Below are 18,137 nucleotides of genomic sequence, written 5' to 3' on the forward strand. Positions count from 1 at the left end.
AGTATACACAACTGAGGGTTGTTGAACAAGGAACAAAACATTTAACCTGCTCCAGTTGTCTTTATGGCCTACTTTGAGGGCCTAATTCGCAGAGGTGGGGGACTCGAGTCACATGACTTGACTCGAGTCTGACTCGAGTCACAATTTTCAGGACTTGTGACTTGCTTGATTAAAGTATGGAAATGACTTGACTTGACTTTGACTTGAGAACAAGTTACTTGAGACTTGACTTGACTTGAAGTGGAAGACTCGACAATGACTTGAACTTATAATAAACAAACAGCAATAAAATAATTTTATATGTTGTGACATCAGCACCACTAATCAGCATTTAACGCTGCACAATTCAAACCACGCCAAACATGGCAGACAGTAACGTTAGTCGAGCTCCACAAATAGTATCGTTTGGATACAAGGACTTTGAACTGGACCGTGTGAATAAAAAAAGATTTGCCAGATGCAAAATATGCAACAACCTCAAATTTCATTCGTCATTTTAAGAACCACAAGGAAAGGTAAGAAAGTAATCTCTTTATATTCAGTTTCACTAAGATCTATAACGATTTTTAACAAGAAAAAAAAAAAAAACATAATATGCAACCAAGGCCAAATTATGACAAACAGAAAATATTAATTCATTACATTAGTAACTTAATGTGACCATTATCATTACTGAATACGTCTGGTAAATAGATGTAAGGGAATTTGATTATAACAATGGCATTGCCTGAATTTTAATGTTGATGGGAATCTTAAAATGAGCGGGCATGTATATTATTACACGTAGGCTATAATGTCTGTATTAAATGTGCGCATTTTCAAGTGTTTGTGGACTGCGTGTGGAAACTAAAAAGCATTGTGCTTACACCATAACAGTTAACTTCACTGCATGAAAGGCTAACATGGAGGTGCTGATGTGATTACTAGCACCTAAACATTTCTAATAGGTTTATTTTTTTACTCATACAGACTAGAATAATTACAGCATAATTACATATTAGGCAGTTTTTCAGTCACAATAATTAGTATATAAGGTTGTTATTATTAGCCCTTATTACATGGATTGGCTGAATTCCAGTGCAGAATCCGTGTTATTTCTTGATAACAGACCGTTGACATGAAAAACAGTGCGTTGCTATGGACGCAGCAGGATTCTAACCAGAGACGGAACGGACTATTTTCTTTAGAGGTAGCAATACAATCGTTTTTAAATCAATACATTCCTTTTGAAATCAATATTTTGTGTCAAATTATTGATTTATTTGGTAGGTAGCCATGTAATAAGCGGGATAAGGTATAGCGAGGCGTTTATCCTGAACTATAAGTGAAAGCGGCCATCTGTATTTTTTTACTTACCCTGCAGCACACGTCCATAACGCTAAAATATGTGACGTGAAAGATTACATGACATTCTACTATTTTTGGCTGTAGAACTTGCATGAAAAACAAGTAGGCTACAAAGTGGGCCAATTTTTTTTTAACATCATAGGCTACACTGTGCTTTTCATTAGTGCTATGAACATTAGAAAAAGTTATTTTACCTTGGAATTGCGCCTAGTTCTTCCAAACCAACACTATCATAGTGCATAGCCCAAAAGGTAGAGAATGTTTATTTTGAGTTAGCACTTGTACTGCTCTCACTTCAGTAATTACAAACGTTTTTGTCATAAGTAGGCTAACAAATAACCAAAACATTTGCCACAGCAAGTATAACGCGGGACAAATTCAATATCACCAATGGCTATCACAGGGTTGTTTTCAGTCCCATCAGAAAAGATTTAGAGTAGCTAAATAACATTAGCAATGGTCATAACAGGTCAACTTGCAGCATGTGTAACTTTGTCCACAATATACGCGAATAACGAATGAGGAATAATTTTTTCAGAGGTAAAGTTAGGCTAATGTCTCAATTACGTTTCAAATTGCCATAATGGGCGCGCTAATGTTGTTTTTCTCAGCGTCTCAGCATAAGGACAGAGAAACGGGCTCTGATAATGCATTGCTAATGTTAGCATACGTCCATATGAGCTAACGTTACGTTACTTTGCATGAACATGCATAACTTTGTTCGACTGTCATGAATATATGAAATGTCCATTGACATCAAGTACAAGTTAGTCAAACATAGATGAATCTTACCTGTCCAGGAGAAAATTGCAACTCTCACATTTAAATGACAATATCCTGGCCAGACTACAGTTGTCAGTGATATAAGTATTTGAAATGAACATGGTTTCTTAATGTCTAGTGACACATCAGGGCCATTTTATGATTAATTGAAATAGATTTCTTACATACGGTTTCTTTAAACATGCAGTTGGTTGTTTAAGTAATGAAAAATAATGCATGGATCACCAAAGCATCTCCTTAACAATTGCTCCAGAGTGACCCATAACAAAAACAAATGTACATTTACACCGGCTTTGCCCATGCTCTGACCAAAGGTCCATTTCAATTGTTGACCAGCAAGCATGATAACGCAAATATTTGGTTGTTGCTGTCTGAGACGGTCAGACAGCAACATCATCGGTAACACACAAGCATTCAAAATCCTCTGACCGTCTCAGACAGCAACAACCAAATATTTGCGTTATCATTGTGTCAAACCGCTTGTGCTCCTTTACTCTCTGAATCATTCTTTTGACATGCACGCTTAGCCAGGCAATGGATTGGGTCTCCCTAAACCTCATGCGCTGGCATCTGTGTGCGCCTCAGCAGAAAAGCTGGCAGACAGATCTTACAAAGAACAAACAAATGTAGTAGTATTGCAAACAAAATAATAAAGATTGAAAGCAAAACATCTACTAAAAAGTATTGAGATAAGATTTATTTGCAATATATATATATATATATATTTATTTTGAAATGCAAAAACAAATGTATGAAAAAATTTATATGCAAACATTTCTTTGAGAGGAAATATATTTTTCTTGATAACGCTATTGTGTTAAAACTATTAAGACTTTGGCTGGAGTTTATTTCTATCTTTGGTTACGTTGCCCTGGGTTTTGCTCTAGATTTCTTTTTTTTATACATATTTCTCAGTGGGCGGGTTAAAGAGTGGAAATGCATCTCCATTGGTCAACCAGAAAGGGCAACATCAACAGTTAATTTCCATTGAAGACTTGCTATATTACAGTATTTCCAAATCACTAAAACACCAAAATCCATTTGCAAAACCAAAGTTGCAAGTGTACAAACCACTTTATTGATTGAATCACACAGTTTGCAGAACTTTAAACACACAACTAGCAAATTGGAATCACTCTTTGTGCAAAACTGTAAACACATTGTCATTCACATGTAGCATTGTGATGCACTTCAACTCAAAATGGCACAACACAGCCCCAAAAGTGAAACACAAGCAACACACTATTGTCATCGGTAACACACAAGCATTCAAAATTGAACACACCTGTTTCAAATCAGTAATGTGTTGCACCTAATCCGTAATCAGGGTATAAAGCCATGTCAAATCCAAATGGCATGTGTGATTTTCACAATGGAGGAGGAGAAAGAGACAGACGAGGAGAAGGAAGAGACAGAGGAGGAGGAGGAAGAGACAGAGGAGGAGGAGGAGGAAAAGACGGAGGAGGAGGAAGAGACAGAGGAGGAGGAAGAGACAGAGGAGGAGGAGGAAGAGACAGAGGAGGAGGAGGAAGAGACAGAGGAGGAGGAGGAGGAGGAAGAGACAGAGGAGGAGGAGGAAGAGACAGAGGAGGAGGAGGAGGAGGAAGAGACAGAGGAGGAGGAGGAAGAGACAGAGGAGGAGGAGGAAGAGACAGAGGAGAAGGAAGAGACCGAGGAGGAGGAGGAGGAAGAACATGAGCCATCATTTCCAATGAAATTAGAGCAACAATCATACACCATGTTCTGGGAAGCAGGACTATGTTTTCAACCAAATATAAAAGGTGATGGGCAGGCAGAGCATCCCATGTATGTGGTAATCTGGGACAATGTGAACTTTCACCGTGGTCCTAGCATTCGTGAGTTTGAAAATAACCCACGTTTTATAAATGTGTGCCTCCAACCATACTTGCCCTTCCTTAATCCCATTGAAGAATTTTTTTCTGCATGGAGGTGGAAGGTCTATGACAGAAATCCTTGGATGCCGCATGTGACAACATTGGAGTGGAAGCATTTCAAGGTAGGATTCGGCATGCTAAAGGATTCTACCCTGTTGTTTAGCAAGGGACAGGATTGCCTGTGACGTTGATGAGGTCCTGTGGCCTGACCATGCCCAGAGGCATGATGCTGAGGCAGAATGATTCCAAGACATTGCTTGCTATTGATCTGATGCATATTTTGTTTGTGACTACATTTATATGTGTGCAGGATTGTGCAAGTACTTCAGAATAAATATAATTTCCCCCCTGCTCTGCCCTGAGTGCAGTGTTTTGCATTTATCTCTGTAGTGTGTAATGACTGCTGTGTAGTGTTTATGCATTAGTTGGATGTGTGTTTTATCTGAAAACAGTGTTTGGTTTTGGGTAGATATAACATAGTTCTGAAGCAATTGTTTGATATAGCAAGACAAGTCAAAGGTTTTGACAGTGTAGCTTAAGTTTGGTGATTTGTGTTTAAGGTTTTGAGAAAGCGAGAGAAACATTCAAAAAATGTGTTTTAGCAATTCAGAAATACTGTAATAGGTAGACAGGCTATCATGTATGGAACTTAATTTGGGTTTCTGCAAGTAGAAAATATACATCATAATGGTGCTTTCTGAAACAAATCGCTAGTCCTTTGTTTGTTACTGTATGAAGTTACTTTATCAAATTCCATAAATAAGATCAATTGTATTCACTGAATAATCATCGGTAACCCTTCAAATTACAGCCCATTACTTACAGGGTCGTATGGTGGAAATTAACCAATCAGAACCCATTCAAAGTAAGGCAGAGATCAACATGCTCTTAAACACAATTACAGCTTATTATATAATATTTGCAAATAGAGAGAAAAAGCTTAAAAAAAAGGAAAACACAGAACGGTCACTGTATTTAAACATTTAAACGTGGTGTGGTAAGACTGCTCATTCATTCTCTAAAGACAACATTTGTTACTTTATCGCTTCCTGCCCCCACTTGTGTCTTCCTCTATCCTGTCCTAGGTGTTTACTTTAAAGGGGGAACGGGAACATCATAAAAGACACTCTCAGACTGCTAGCCACATTCCTGAAGAACAAAGGAAAGATACCCTTATTGGTTTATGCAGATTAATAGTCAGATTAATGGTCAGAGGCAGGCTTGGAATTTCATGATTTTAGGGGCAAGGCCATTTGGCCTTTGGTGTCACAAACATTTTTAGGGCACAAAGGCCACATGCCAGGGCACAAAGGCCATTGAGTGAATTAGCTAGGATATGGAGCTTACAAATAAACAACTTGATCTCACATAGCACTCCAAGTAGGCCTACTCCCTCATCTGCTACCTTGGATACCCCAGCTGACATGATCTCCCGTCACCGTGGCCTTGGAATAATTCAGCCTTATCCAAAAGATGGACTTAATTGAAATACTGGCATGTCAATCACATTTTGACATTCTTATTATATCTGAATCATGGTTGTTCAGAGTGTGATTCTGTGCCTGATTCAGATGCTCAGCTTTCTGGGTACAATATAGAGTAGGCAGAGGTGGGGGCATCGCTATGTATGTAAAGTGCTGCTTTAATGTCTCTGTATCATTGTCAACTTCTGTCCCGAAGCAATTTGAATGCCTAGTGCTAACCGTTTTGTTTGGTGATAACACTCATTTAACTTTAGCAGGGGTATATTGCCCCCCTTAGCTCCTCCTTGCTCTTTAAGCAATCTGTCTGATGAATTGTCTATTTATGCAAACTGTGAATTGCTGACTTTTGTCACGGCAGTAACACAACGAGCACAGTCCTCCGGTTCCCAGCAAACCAGGCCCCTTACCGCAGTTTCCCAGTTGCCATGATCGTCGTCTCCTGTTTATAGAGTGCACCTGTTATGTTTGATTTCCTACACTATTTTAGGTACACCTCTGTCACGGATTCATTGTTGAGTTTTGTTTCTGTCAGAACCCAGGTCACTCTCTCATAATTGATTAGATCCGTTACGTTGTATTATTCCAAGGAGTGTTTTGTGTTTTGCTGAAGTGTTTGTTCATTAAAACCTGCAGCGTTATTCGTTACAACTTTGGGTTACTTTAATTTGTATTGGTGTTTACCAGTGGCTCAGCTTATAACTAAACCAACCCGTCCTAACGTTAACAACCCTGAAAATTCTACACTGCTAGAAATCATTCTAACAAATACCCCACATAAATTCACAGCCAGTGGGGTTTTTGCTAAATATATCAGTGACCACTGTCCTATTGGTTCTATTAGACTCGTAAAGACCAGACTTGTAAACTCCAGGCTTAATTACCCTGACCCCCATTTTTAATTTTCAAGAGAAATTATCAACACTTCTCTCAGCAAGCTTTTATCTCTGAGCAATGTAATTCAGAGCGCTTATCTATTTATTCCACTCTGGACCCTGTTTAAGCACTTTATTTTTTTGGTTTGATTTTCCTCTCTGTGTGATAAACATGTTCCATTCAAGAACCATTGAGTAAGAAATCTAAGTAATTCTTGGTTCTCCTGTGACAACTGCGCCCTCTGCTGCTTCACCTCCCCCTGCAGCGGACGGCCTCCGGCGTTCGACGTCACCGGCCTTCTGACACCATCGCCCATCTCATCATGCTTGTCACCTGTGTCCTGTTTAGCGCACCTGTTCCTCATCCTCATCATTTCCCCCCAGTATATATGTTCCCTCTGCTCCCCCTGTCTTTGTGTGTAATTGTCTCTGTATGTAAGAAGAGCAGTGTACGCTTCGGTTCGACTGCATTTTGAGTTCTCGTTATAGCATTAAAAAACTGTATTCTATCACGCCATTCTCCTGCTCCTCCTTTATCCGCCCCCCGAAGACGTGACATCTCCCAAGAATTATCTAACCTTTTTCTGCTAAAGAATCAGGCAGGTGCCTTAGCTAGGAAAACGGGTGCCCCAGCAGATTGGCTGCTTTTTAGATAAATGTACCGCAGCTGTCAAAAAGTCCAACTATTTCCTTAGTGCAATGTCCGATTCGGCTGAAAACCCTGTAAAATGTTGGAAAACTGTTAATTCACTGAAATGGGGTAATTCTGCTATTTGCCTGTCCAAATTGCATCAGACTCAAAAATTATATCTGGGATGCTTTTAATAAGCACTTTATCTCTGCTGGTTTTTTATTTGAACATAAAAATCGACTGGATTGTATTCTAGACCAGGCTACTGACTTTGTGTCTTGTTCCCGTCCAATATTTTCCCTGGTTTTCCATTATTTTTAGTTTTCAAACACTGACAGAAGCAGAAGTTCTGGCTGCGCTCAGTGCCTTAGATAAAAAAAAAAAACATAGGCGCCGACAACTTAGATCCTTACCTTCTCAAGTGTGTAGCCCCCCTCATTGCTAGCTCTATGACACACATGTTTAATATAACATTAGTACAGGATTATCCCCAAGGTGTTGTTAGTGACTTGGATAATTATCGACCTATCTCTATGCTCCCCTGTCTAGCTAAAATACTAGTCATTAGTCAATAAACAATTATATTTTCTCTCTGCTAACAGTACACTTAACATCAATCAATCTGGCTTCAGACCTAAACCACTACAACCACCACGTTTGTTGTCAATGATATTGTTAATGCCCTGGATGATCGAAAGCACTGTGCTGCATTGTTTGTAGACTTGTCAAAAGCTTTTGACACTGTAGACCATGACACTCTCGAGTAAATTGTCATCTATGGGACTAAGTGCTGATGAATGTAGATGGTTTTATTACTATTTGAAATATAGAACTCAGGCTGTTATGGTTGACGTTGTGAAGTCTGAGCCCCAAGAGCTACTTAAAGGGGTACAACAGGGCTCAATAATTGGTCCACTTTTATTTTCGCTTTATATAAATAATATTTGTAATGATTGTAGAAATTGTAACTTCAATTTTTATGCTGATGATAGTGTTGTATTCTATTTCTCCCTCAGCTGAAGAAGCATCTGAGAAGTTGGAGTCTGATTTGAAGATCTTACAGAGATCTCTTATACAACTTAAACATCTTTTTAATGCTAAAAAAACAAATGTAATGGGTTTTTTCTATGTCCAAATCATCTGATAGAAACATGTGTACTTAATAGCATGGATGGTAGTAAAATCGAACAGGTCTTTGAATATAAATACCTGAGGATATGGTTAAGATGATAGGATTTCTTTTAAAACACATTGGAAAAAAAGTTTAAATTTAAGATAGGCTTCCTTTATAGAAACAGGACCTGTCTGTCTTCTGCCAATAGAAGAAAAAAAAAATTCTGACTACTTTTATGTCAGTCTTAGACTTCAGTGATATTCTCTATATACATGCCTCAGCTACAACATTAAAACCATTGGATGCTATTTACCACTGTGCTCTTAGGTTTATCACCGGTCATAGTTATAGAACCCATCACTGCATTCTATACCAACATGTGCACTTCTTTTAAAACTACCTCTATATATATATATGTATCATCCCTAATTTCTACTAGACAATCAAATATCAACATCAGATCTCAGATGTGGATTACTTTAGAAACCCCAGCAGTCTCCACAGAGTTAAGAAGGAATGCTTTCAGTTACTTTGCTCCATACTTATGGAACAATCTGCAGGCTAAACTTAAGTAAAATAAGCTGGTGTCACTTTCCCAATTTAGAGGTCTTATGGAAAACCACTTTGATGCACTGTGTAATTGTTTTTGTAGAAATAATATATATTTTTCTACACAGGGTACAGCTTATAAAGAGATACAGGTCTCTGTTTCCCTGTTAAAATAAAGCTTAAATATTATTTAAGCTTTATTATCGGCTGTTTCTATCGGTTGGATAATTAATCTCTCAAGGTCAAAATTTAAATGCACAGGAAAACAATGGTACATATTGCTATTAAATATACCCTTTCAGCTAGTCAACCATGATGTTTTATAGAGATGTATGGAGGTTAAAAACTTTTTTTAGATGTGGTTGCAAACAGGCCAGACATCATGTCATATCAAATGATCAGATGTAATAAGCCTAAAAATTTTCTTCACCAGAAGGCATGAAATGTAGCTAAAACCTTCTAGTGAACACTTGAGAGAAAACTATGATCTATGAACTCAAACATTCACTCTCACTTTTTCACACAGTCATAAAAACTACAGGATTATCTAGCAAGCAAGCTACTGTAGTGTTTGTTGGATTAAACTTGAAAGTAAAGATAGCTAGCTTAATATGTCTTAACTATTTCTTAGCCTGAAGAAAGCTTATATTTTATCAAGTTTGTTAATTCTATAGCTATGAATATCAGTTGATGTTTATACATGTTGTACTTACTGTGAAAACTGATAGCTACAGTAATCGGATATTGACTGTATTTCTAACAGCTTGCTAAACGGAAGGCCCGGTGCCTGGTCTTCATCGAGCAAGACAAAATATATTATCTGTAAGTTGAACGTTTAACTACAGTACCTATGTTAGATTGGTGCAGTTTGTAATTTTATTAGAATTTTTATCAATTGCTAATTGCCAGGATTTACCCCATTTTCATAACGTGTGGTTGGGGATCTACACAATACTGCTGGCGAGGATGAAAAGTATAGGCTGCATGAAAGGTGAATCTGAATGTATATTACTTAAAAAAATATTAACATAGTCAAAATAAATAATGCAATGAGTGTTTGGTGGCTGTGTGAAATAGAACATTCATCATGCAAATGTATAAAACAAGATTAGTTTTAGGTTGTCTGGATTGTGGGATTTGGGGGGGAATAATTTTACAGTGAACACTGTACCTAGTTATATAAATTGGTTAACACCTTGTTATTGAGTTTAACTTGATTAATAACTTGTTAATTACCATTTATCTATAGACATATTTATTTGTTAAGATTTTCACATTTATTGCTTTACTGCATTAGTTGTCCATCCATCCATCCATCTTCTTCCGCTTCATCCGGGGCCGGGTCGCAGGGGCAGCAGTCTAAGCAGAGATGCCCAGACTTCCCTCTCCCCAGACACTTCCTCCAGCTCTTCCGGGGGGACACCGAGGCGTTCCCAGGCCAGCCGGGAGACATAGTCCCTCCAGCGTGTCCTAGGTCTTCCCCGGGGTCTCCTCGCGGTGGGACGGGACCGGAACACCTTCCCAGGAAGGTGTTCCGGAGGCATCCGAAACAGATTCCCAAGCCACCTCAGCTGACCCCTCTCGATGTGGAGGAGCAGCGGCTCTACTCCGAGCTCCTCCCGGGTGACCGAGCTTCTCACCTTATCTCTAAGGGATCGCCCAGCCACCCTGCGGAGAAAGCTCATTTCGGCCGCCTGTATCCGGGATCTTGTCCTTTCGGTCATGACCCAAAGCTCATGACCATAGGTGAGAGTAGGAACGTAGATTGACCTTTCTTCACCACGACAGACCGATATATCGACCGCATTACTGCAGAAGCTGCACCGATCCGTCTGTCAATCTCCCATTCCATCCTTCCCTCACTCGTGCACAAGACCCCTAGATACTTAAACTCCTCCACTTGAGGCAAGCACTCTCCACCAACCTGAAGTGGGCAAGCCACCCTTTTCCGACTGAGGACCATGGCCTCGGATTTGGAGGTACTGATTCTCATCCCCACCGCTTCACGCTCGGCTGCAAACCGTCCCAGCGCATGCTGAAGGTCTTGGTTTGAAGGGGCCAACACAACAACATCATCCGCAAAGAGCAAAGACGAAATCGTGTGGTCCCCAAACCTGACACCCTCCGGCCCCTGGCTGCGCCTAGAAATTCTGTCCATAAAAATTATGAACAGAACCGGTGACAAAGGGCAGCCCTGCCGGAGTCCAACATGCACTGGGAACAAGTCTGACTTACTGCCGGCAATGTGGACCAAGCTCCTACTTCGGTCGTATAGGGACCTGACAGCCCTTAGCAAAGGACCCAGGACCCCATATTCCCGAAGCACTCTCCACAGGACGCCGCGAGGGACACAGTCGAATGCCTTCTCCAAATCCACAAAACACATGTGGACTGGTTGGGCAAACTCCCATGAACCCTCCAACACCCCGTAGAGGGTATAGAGCTGGTCCAGTGTTCCACGGCCCGGACGAAAACCACACTGTTCCTCCTGAATCCAAGGTTCTACTATCGGCCGTATTCTCCTCTCCAGAACCCTGGCATAGACTTTCCCGGGGAGGCTGAGAAGTGTGATCCCCCTATAGTTGGAACACACCCTCCGGTCCCCCTTTTTAAAAAGAGGGACCACCACCCCGGTCTGCCATCCCAGAGGCACTGTCCCCGACCGCCACGCGATGTTGCACAGGCGTGTCAACCAAGACAGCCCCACAACATCCAGAGACTTGAGGTACTCAGGGCGGATCTCATCCACCCCCGGTGCCTTGCCACCGAGGAGTTTCTTGACCACCTCAGTGACTTCAGCCCGGGTGATGGACGAGTCCACCTCTGAGTCCTCATCCTCTGCTTCCTCAATGGAAGACGTGACAGCGGGTTTGAGGAGATCCTCGAAGTACTCCTTCCACCGCCCGACGACATCCCCAGTTGAGGTCAACAGCTGCCCACCTCTACTGTAAACAGCATTGGTAGGGCACTGTTTCCCTCTCCTGAGGCGCCGGACGGTTTGCCAGAATCTCTTCGAGGCCAGCCGATAGTCCTTCTCCATGGCCTCACCGAACTCCTCCCAGGCCCGAGTTTTTGCCTCCACAACCCCCCGGGCTGCAGTCCGCTTGGCCTGTCGGTACCCGTCAGCCACCTCAGGAGTCCCACAAGCCAACCAGGCCTGATAGGACTCCTTCTTCAGCTTGACGGCATCCCTTACTTCCGGTGTCCACCACCGGGTTCGGGGATTGCCGCCTCGACAGGCACCAGAGACCTTACGGCCACAGCTCCGAGCGGCCGCTTCAACAATGGCGGTGGAGAACATGGTCCACTTGGACTCAATATCTCCAGCCTCCCTCGGGATCCAGTCGAAGCTCTGCCGGAGGTGGGAGTTAAAGATCTCTCTGACAGGAGACTCGGCCAGACGTTCCCAGCAGACACTTACAGTACGCTTGGGCCTGCCGAGTCTGTCCAGCTTCCTCCCCCGCCATCGGATCCAACTCACCACCAGGTGGTGATCAGTTGACAGCTCCGCCCCTCTCTTCACCCGAGTGTCCAAGACATACGGACGCAGGTCAGATGAAACGACAACAAAGTCGTTCATCGACCTGCGGCCTAGGGTGTCCTGGTGCCATGTGCACTGATGGACACCCTTATGCTTGAACCTGGTGTTCGTTATGGACATTCTTTTAGGACATGTCCACACACTCTATAAAAGGCAGGCTTACGGCCACACCTCCCTGAGCACGCCCGATCTCGTCTGATCTCGGAAGCTAAGCAGGGTCGGGCCCGGTTAGTACTTGGATGGGAGACCGCCTGGGAATACCAGGTGCTGTAAGCCTTTTTGATTGAGGTCAATTAATTTGGAAAAAAATCCTGTCAATCATTCTTTTAGGACATGTCCACACACTCTATAAAAGGCCCAAATTCAAACTGTCAATAGGCTTACGGCCACACCTCCCTGAGCACGCCCGTGTTTGAGAGAGGCCTGTGCTAGCTTGTGCTGCTAACTGTTGTTTGAGAGTTGTTTCTGTTTGGGAGTTCTTTTTCCCTGGGGTTTTTTTTCTATCTTTTTTCTGAGGTTTGAAGGAACTTTGGGATTAATATAGTTTTGTGCCCCGGCGGCTTAGGCCGTTTGGGGGACTGTTCAGGTTCCTTTTCCTTTGTTTCCTGGACGGATTTGAATGGCTGACCTGACTTCTGCAAGGATATTGATGACGGATATGGAATTTGGAAGATCAGCCCCTGGACGACGCCCGAAAGAGGTGAAGTCCTATGATAAGGCCTGCACTGTGGCTGTGGATATAACAGGGGACGAGAAATTATCAATTATGGAGTTGTTACGTGGGATAAAGGAGGCGTGTGGCACAGTGATTGGATGTAGGTTTAAAGGCAATCAGAAGTATGAAGTCACAATGTCACATGTTCATGGGAAGCAGAGACTTTTGGATGGCCTGAAGATAAAATCGTGTACAGTCATGGCAAGGGATATTACATCAGATGAAATGATAGTGTCATTCATGAATCTGCCTGTTTACATTGGTGATGACCTCATTTTGGCCAAGCTACATGGTTGGGGAGTGTCGGCGGTTTCCCCTATTAAGAGACGAAATTGGCCTGATACGGATATTGCAGATGGCACCCGTTTTTGCAGAGTCCGGTTTACGGACAAGGTGCGGTCTCTCCCATATTCTACAAAATTTGAGACAATGGAGGGGACAGAATATTTTCGTGTGTTACATGACCGACAAGTGAAGGTGTGCCGTGTATGTATGCAGCCTGGACACGTTGTCCGGGAGTGTCCTGATTTTTTGTGCCTGAGGTGCGGGGACCAGGGCCATTATGCAAGGGAGTGTGTCGGGAAAGCAATAAGACCTTGCCACGAATGTGGGGGGAGGGGGGTTCATTGCACTTGTACTGGACCTCCAGGAGGAGTTGACGTTGAGCATTGTGTGGTGGAGGAGGATGAAGTGGAGAATGAAGAGGGGGATTCTGAAGAGAGCGTGGAGGAGGTGGAGAACGAAGAAGTGGAGAAGGAGGATGGAATGGAAGGTGTGGATCGAGATGACCAGGAAGGGGAAGAGGGCGGAGAACTGGATGCGGTGGATGGAGATGGTGCTGGGCCTAGCCGGGTTGTGGAGGGCTTGGATGGTGTTCTTGTGGATGGGAATGTGCCGGTGGGTGAGGGGGGGGGGTTGTTTTTGGGTCTGTCTGCAGGTGTTGGTGGTGCTATTCGAGAGGATTCTTGCCCTGGTACTAGTCCTGAGGATATGGGAGTGAAGGGCGACTCTACGAAGAGGAAGGATTCCGTGGGGGATGTGTCATCTGGAGAAGTGCAGAGAGTGAGGCAAGGAATGAAGAAAAGGAGGCAGATAATGGTGAAGATGAAGAAAAAGTCAAGATGATGGCCATCATTTCCGGCTTCTTCACAATCATGGTGAGTGTTTTGTCTGTCAACATGAATGGCTTAAGAGGATTGGACAGATTTGAGCAGACTGTGAGTCTGTTTAAGTCTGATATTTTATGCCTTCAAGAGACACATTGGACTGAGAATATGATGGATGGAGTGAGGAAGAGGTGGACAGATTTGATGTATTATAATAATGGCGGGAAGAGGTCATGTGGGGTTGCTATTTTGATTAAGAGGGATGGGGTGCAGAATGTTAGACAAGTGTATTCGGATGAGGAGGGGAGGCTTCTAATTATTAAATTTGATCTTTTAGGTGTAGAATACACTTTATTGAATGTATATGCACCAAATGATGAGGTTGATCGAGCTGTGTTTTTTGGGTCTCTTGAACAACACTGTAGGGGTAATTGTCTTTTATTGGGGGATTTCAATGTCCGGCTGACCAAACTGGACACACAGAGGAGTGCATTGTTACGACCAGATAAGTCTAGAGGAGTTATATTAGGGGTCATGAAGAAACGAGGTTTGATTGATGTGTGGCGGGGTATGTATCCAGGGGTGAGAGCGTTCTCTAGGAGGCAGGTAGTTTTAAATGATCTTAAGCAGAGCCGCATTGATTATTGTTTGTCAGTAGAGACTGTGGTGCAATATATTCATGAGATTAGGTATGATTTTAATTTTCTGAGTGATCATGCCGCTCTAGGTTTTTTGTTGGGTCCTAGGGTGCCTACTAGAGGAGGGGGTGTGTGGTGTTTGAATGCTGGGTTGTTGGAAGAAGAGGCATATGTAGATATGATCTCTGATTGTATAAAAAAGGGAATGGAGAGTGATAGTAAGCGGGTTAATATTGGCTTATGGTGGGAAGGGTTAAAAGTGGAAATTAAGGGACTGAGTATTAATTATGCAAAAAGGAGGAATTATGCTTTAAGGAGGGAGCGGGATGGATTGTATAAACGGCTGAATATTGAGCTAGAAAAGGTGGAAAAAATGGGGTATGATGTGGTGGGCTTTGTAGCGGCTCAAGCTGCTGTGCGTGATTTTGAAAAACGTGAATGTATGGGGGCAGTTGTGAGGAGTCGTGTGCAATATGCTTTGGAAGGAGAAAGGAGCACTGGGTTTTTCTTGGGTTTAGAAAAGAGACGGCAGGGTAGAGCTTATATTGAGGCTCTGGTAAATGAGGAAGGGGGGCGTGTCACTGATTTGGTGGGGGTTCTAGATGCGGTGGAGAGCTTTTATCGTGGGTTATATGTAAAGGAGGGTTGTGATCAGGGCTGTAGTGAGGAGGTGTTAGGTTTTATTGATGCTAGGTTGTCTCTTACGGATCAGGAAATGTGTGATGCAGAATTGACAGTTGAGGAGATAAAGGGGGCCATCTTGACCTGTAATAAGAATAAGAGTCCGGGTTCAGATGGGTTGACTAGTGAGTTTTATCAAAAGTTTATAGATATTTTGGCACCTGTGTTGTTGGATGTTTTTAGGTTCATGGAACAGTCACAAATGGTTCCAGAGTCATTGGCTACAGGTTTAGTGACTATTTTGTATAAGAACAAAGGGAGTAGAGAGAAGCTGGAAAATTATAGACCGTTGAGTTTGTTGAATACAGATTATAAGATTTTAACCAAGGTCTTGGCTAACCGTATTAATAAGGTTTTAGGGAGCATTGTCTCTGAAACACAGGCATATGGTGTGCCTGGTAGGGATATTGCGGACATCACCTGTACTATAAGGGATGTTGTCCGTCATATGGTTGTTGGGGGTGGTATAGTGCTTAACCTGGATTTGAGTAAAGCTTTTGACAGGGTGGAACATTCATTTTTATTGCAAACACTTCGTATTTTTGGTTTTGGTTATCGTTTGGTGGGCTGGATTTCACTTTTGTATGGCTCTGCGGTGAGCCGGGTTAAGTGTAATGGATTGCTTACTGATGTCTTCCCATTAGAAAGGTCAGTAAGACAAGGGTGCCCATTGTCTGCTGCTTTATTTTGTCTGTCTGTTGAGCCATTGGCAGCACTTTTGAAGGCTGACACAAGAATAAAAGGTGTTTCATTGCCAGGAGGGGGCGTCAGTGTGGTACAGCAGTATGCAGATGACATTACTTGCACTGTGAAGGATGAGGGAAGTATACGTAGGATTATGGAGTGTTTTGAATTATTTGGGAAGGCATCTGGTGCTAAAGTTAATGTGGAGAAGTCAGAGGTGTTGTATGTTGGTGGGGTTGTCGACAGGGGGGGAGAATATTTGTTTAAAAGGGCGGAGGGTTATGTGAAAGTGCTTGGGTTGATTATTGGGGTAGACGAAAGAGAAGCTGCGGCAAGGACATGGGCGGGTGTGCTCAACAAGATGAAACAGACATTGTCGTTTTGGAAATTGAGAACGCTTACTTTAAAGGGGAGAGTGGTGGTGGTGAACTCATTGATTATGTCAAAATGTATGTATGTCTTGGGTGTAATTGAGATGCCGGATTGGGTTTTGGGAGAAATACGTGTGTTAACATCTGACTTCTTGTGGAGAGGGAAGGGGGCAAGGATAGCGAGGGCCACTCTGGCTGCTGGTTATGACGATGGAGGTCTTAAGTTGGTCGATGTGGATGTCAAAAGGAAAGCGTTTAGAATTAAGGTAGTGCAAAAATATTTATATGGGATGGGAGGGTGTGGATGGAGGGAATTCTTTAAACAGTATCTGTATGACTGTGGCGGCTGCAAGGAAAGTGGTCTTTTAATGGTGTGGAAAAGGCCAATGTATGATCAGATACCTGCCTTTTATGCTGAAGTTTTTAGAGCCTGGGGGGAGTTTCTCTCTTTTATTTCCTTTAAGTGTGATCATAAAGATTTAGTGATGAATCAGCCTGTGTTTCTGAACCCGAAAGTTTTATGTTTGGGGAAGATGCTATATAGCTCATTGTTTATGAGAGCAGGACTGAGAATGGTAAAAGACTTTGCTTATGAGGTGATACCAGGTTTTTTGAGGGATCAGGCAATTGTGGACATTGTGGGTGATTTGACTGACAATATTGGGGGTGATACTGTTGTGAATTTGTTTAATAAGGTGAAGACTAGTTTACCAGAGGACTGGGTCGTAATTGTGAATGAGGATGGTGTGGGGGAGGATTTTTATGTTTTTCCAAATCTTTGTGTTGGGAATGGTGACAAGTCTGTATCGTTTTCAAGTGTCAAGACGAAACAAATGTACACTCTGTTGTTGGTGACTGCCAGGCCTGCAGCCGAGGAGATGTGGAGACGGGTGTTTCCGGAAAAGGAGGTTGGGGTAATTTGGAAAAACCTGTATGTGCCTGGGAATCGGACAGAGTGTGAGAGTACTGATTTTAAGATTAGGCATAATAGGATTTACACAAAAGTTGTAATACATCAGTTTAATCATGACATTTTCAGGGAGTGTGATGTATGTGGCCTATTGCCGGAAGATTTGTTACATCTGTTTGTTAAGTGTCCTGAGTTGAGGGGGTATTTTCATAAAGTTAAAGGGATGGTGTGGAGAAATTGGAATGTTGAATTTTTGGGGATGGTTGAGTGGGAGGAATTGGTTTTATTTGGTGTATCTGGGAAATGTGGTGGGGTGAATGTGGGATTGCTAAATGTTGTAATGAGTTTTGTGAGATATGCTATTTATTGCAGGAGGAATTATGCATTCTTTGAGAAGAAGAAGATGGAGGTGTGGGGCATATTTCTATCTCTGTTCAAGGCACATGTAAGAATGTTGAATAAATGTAATTTGTTTGATTTTGAAGGTGCTGTGTGCGAAGGGGCCAGTTTGATATCAAGAGGGGAGGATGGGGTTCTGCTTTATAATTTTTGAAGGTGGAAATGAATGGTTTCATTGCTTTTTCATGGAGGTGTTTGTTTTTGTTAATTTATATTGGATAGAGGGGTGGGCGGGGTTTATGTTGGTTGTTTGATGTGATCCTTCCAGTACTGCTGTATACGATGTTGTAAATATTGTACATTGTATTTATTGATAATAAAAGATAAAAAAAAAAAAAAAAAAAGCACGCCCGATCTCGTCTGATCTCGGAAGCTAAGCAGGGTCGGGCCCGGTTAGTACTTGGATGGGAGACCGCC

The 18,137-nt window shown here is 42.4% G+C and overlaps 1 non-coding gene across 1 annotated transcript; it reads left to right on the top strand.

Moving 5' to 3' along the window:
- Positions 1 to 12,373: 12,373 nt before the first annotated feature.
- On the top strand, positions 12,374 to 12,492 carry LOC117594606. Its single transcript, XR_004575837.1, has one exon. It is a non-coding gene; the product is annotated as a 5S ribosomal RNA (ribosomal RNA).
- The last annotated feature ends 5,645 nt before the right edge of the window (positions 12,493 to 18,137 follow it).

The sequence above is a fragment of the Esox lucius genome, chromosome 6 (assembly GCF_011004845.1).
Source record: "Esox lucius isolate fEsoLuc1 chromosome 6, fEsoLuc1.pri, whole genome shotgun sequence".
Taxonomy (NCBI): domain Eukaryota; kingdom Metazoa; phylum Chordata; class Actinopteri; order Esociformes; family Esocidae; genus Esox; species Esox lucius.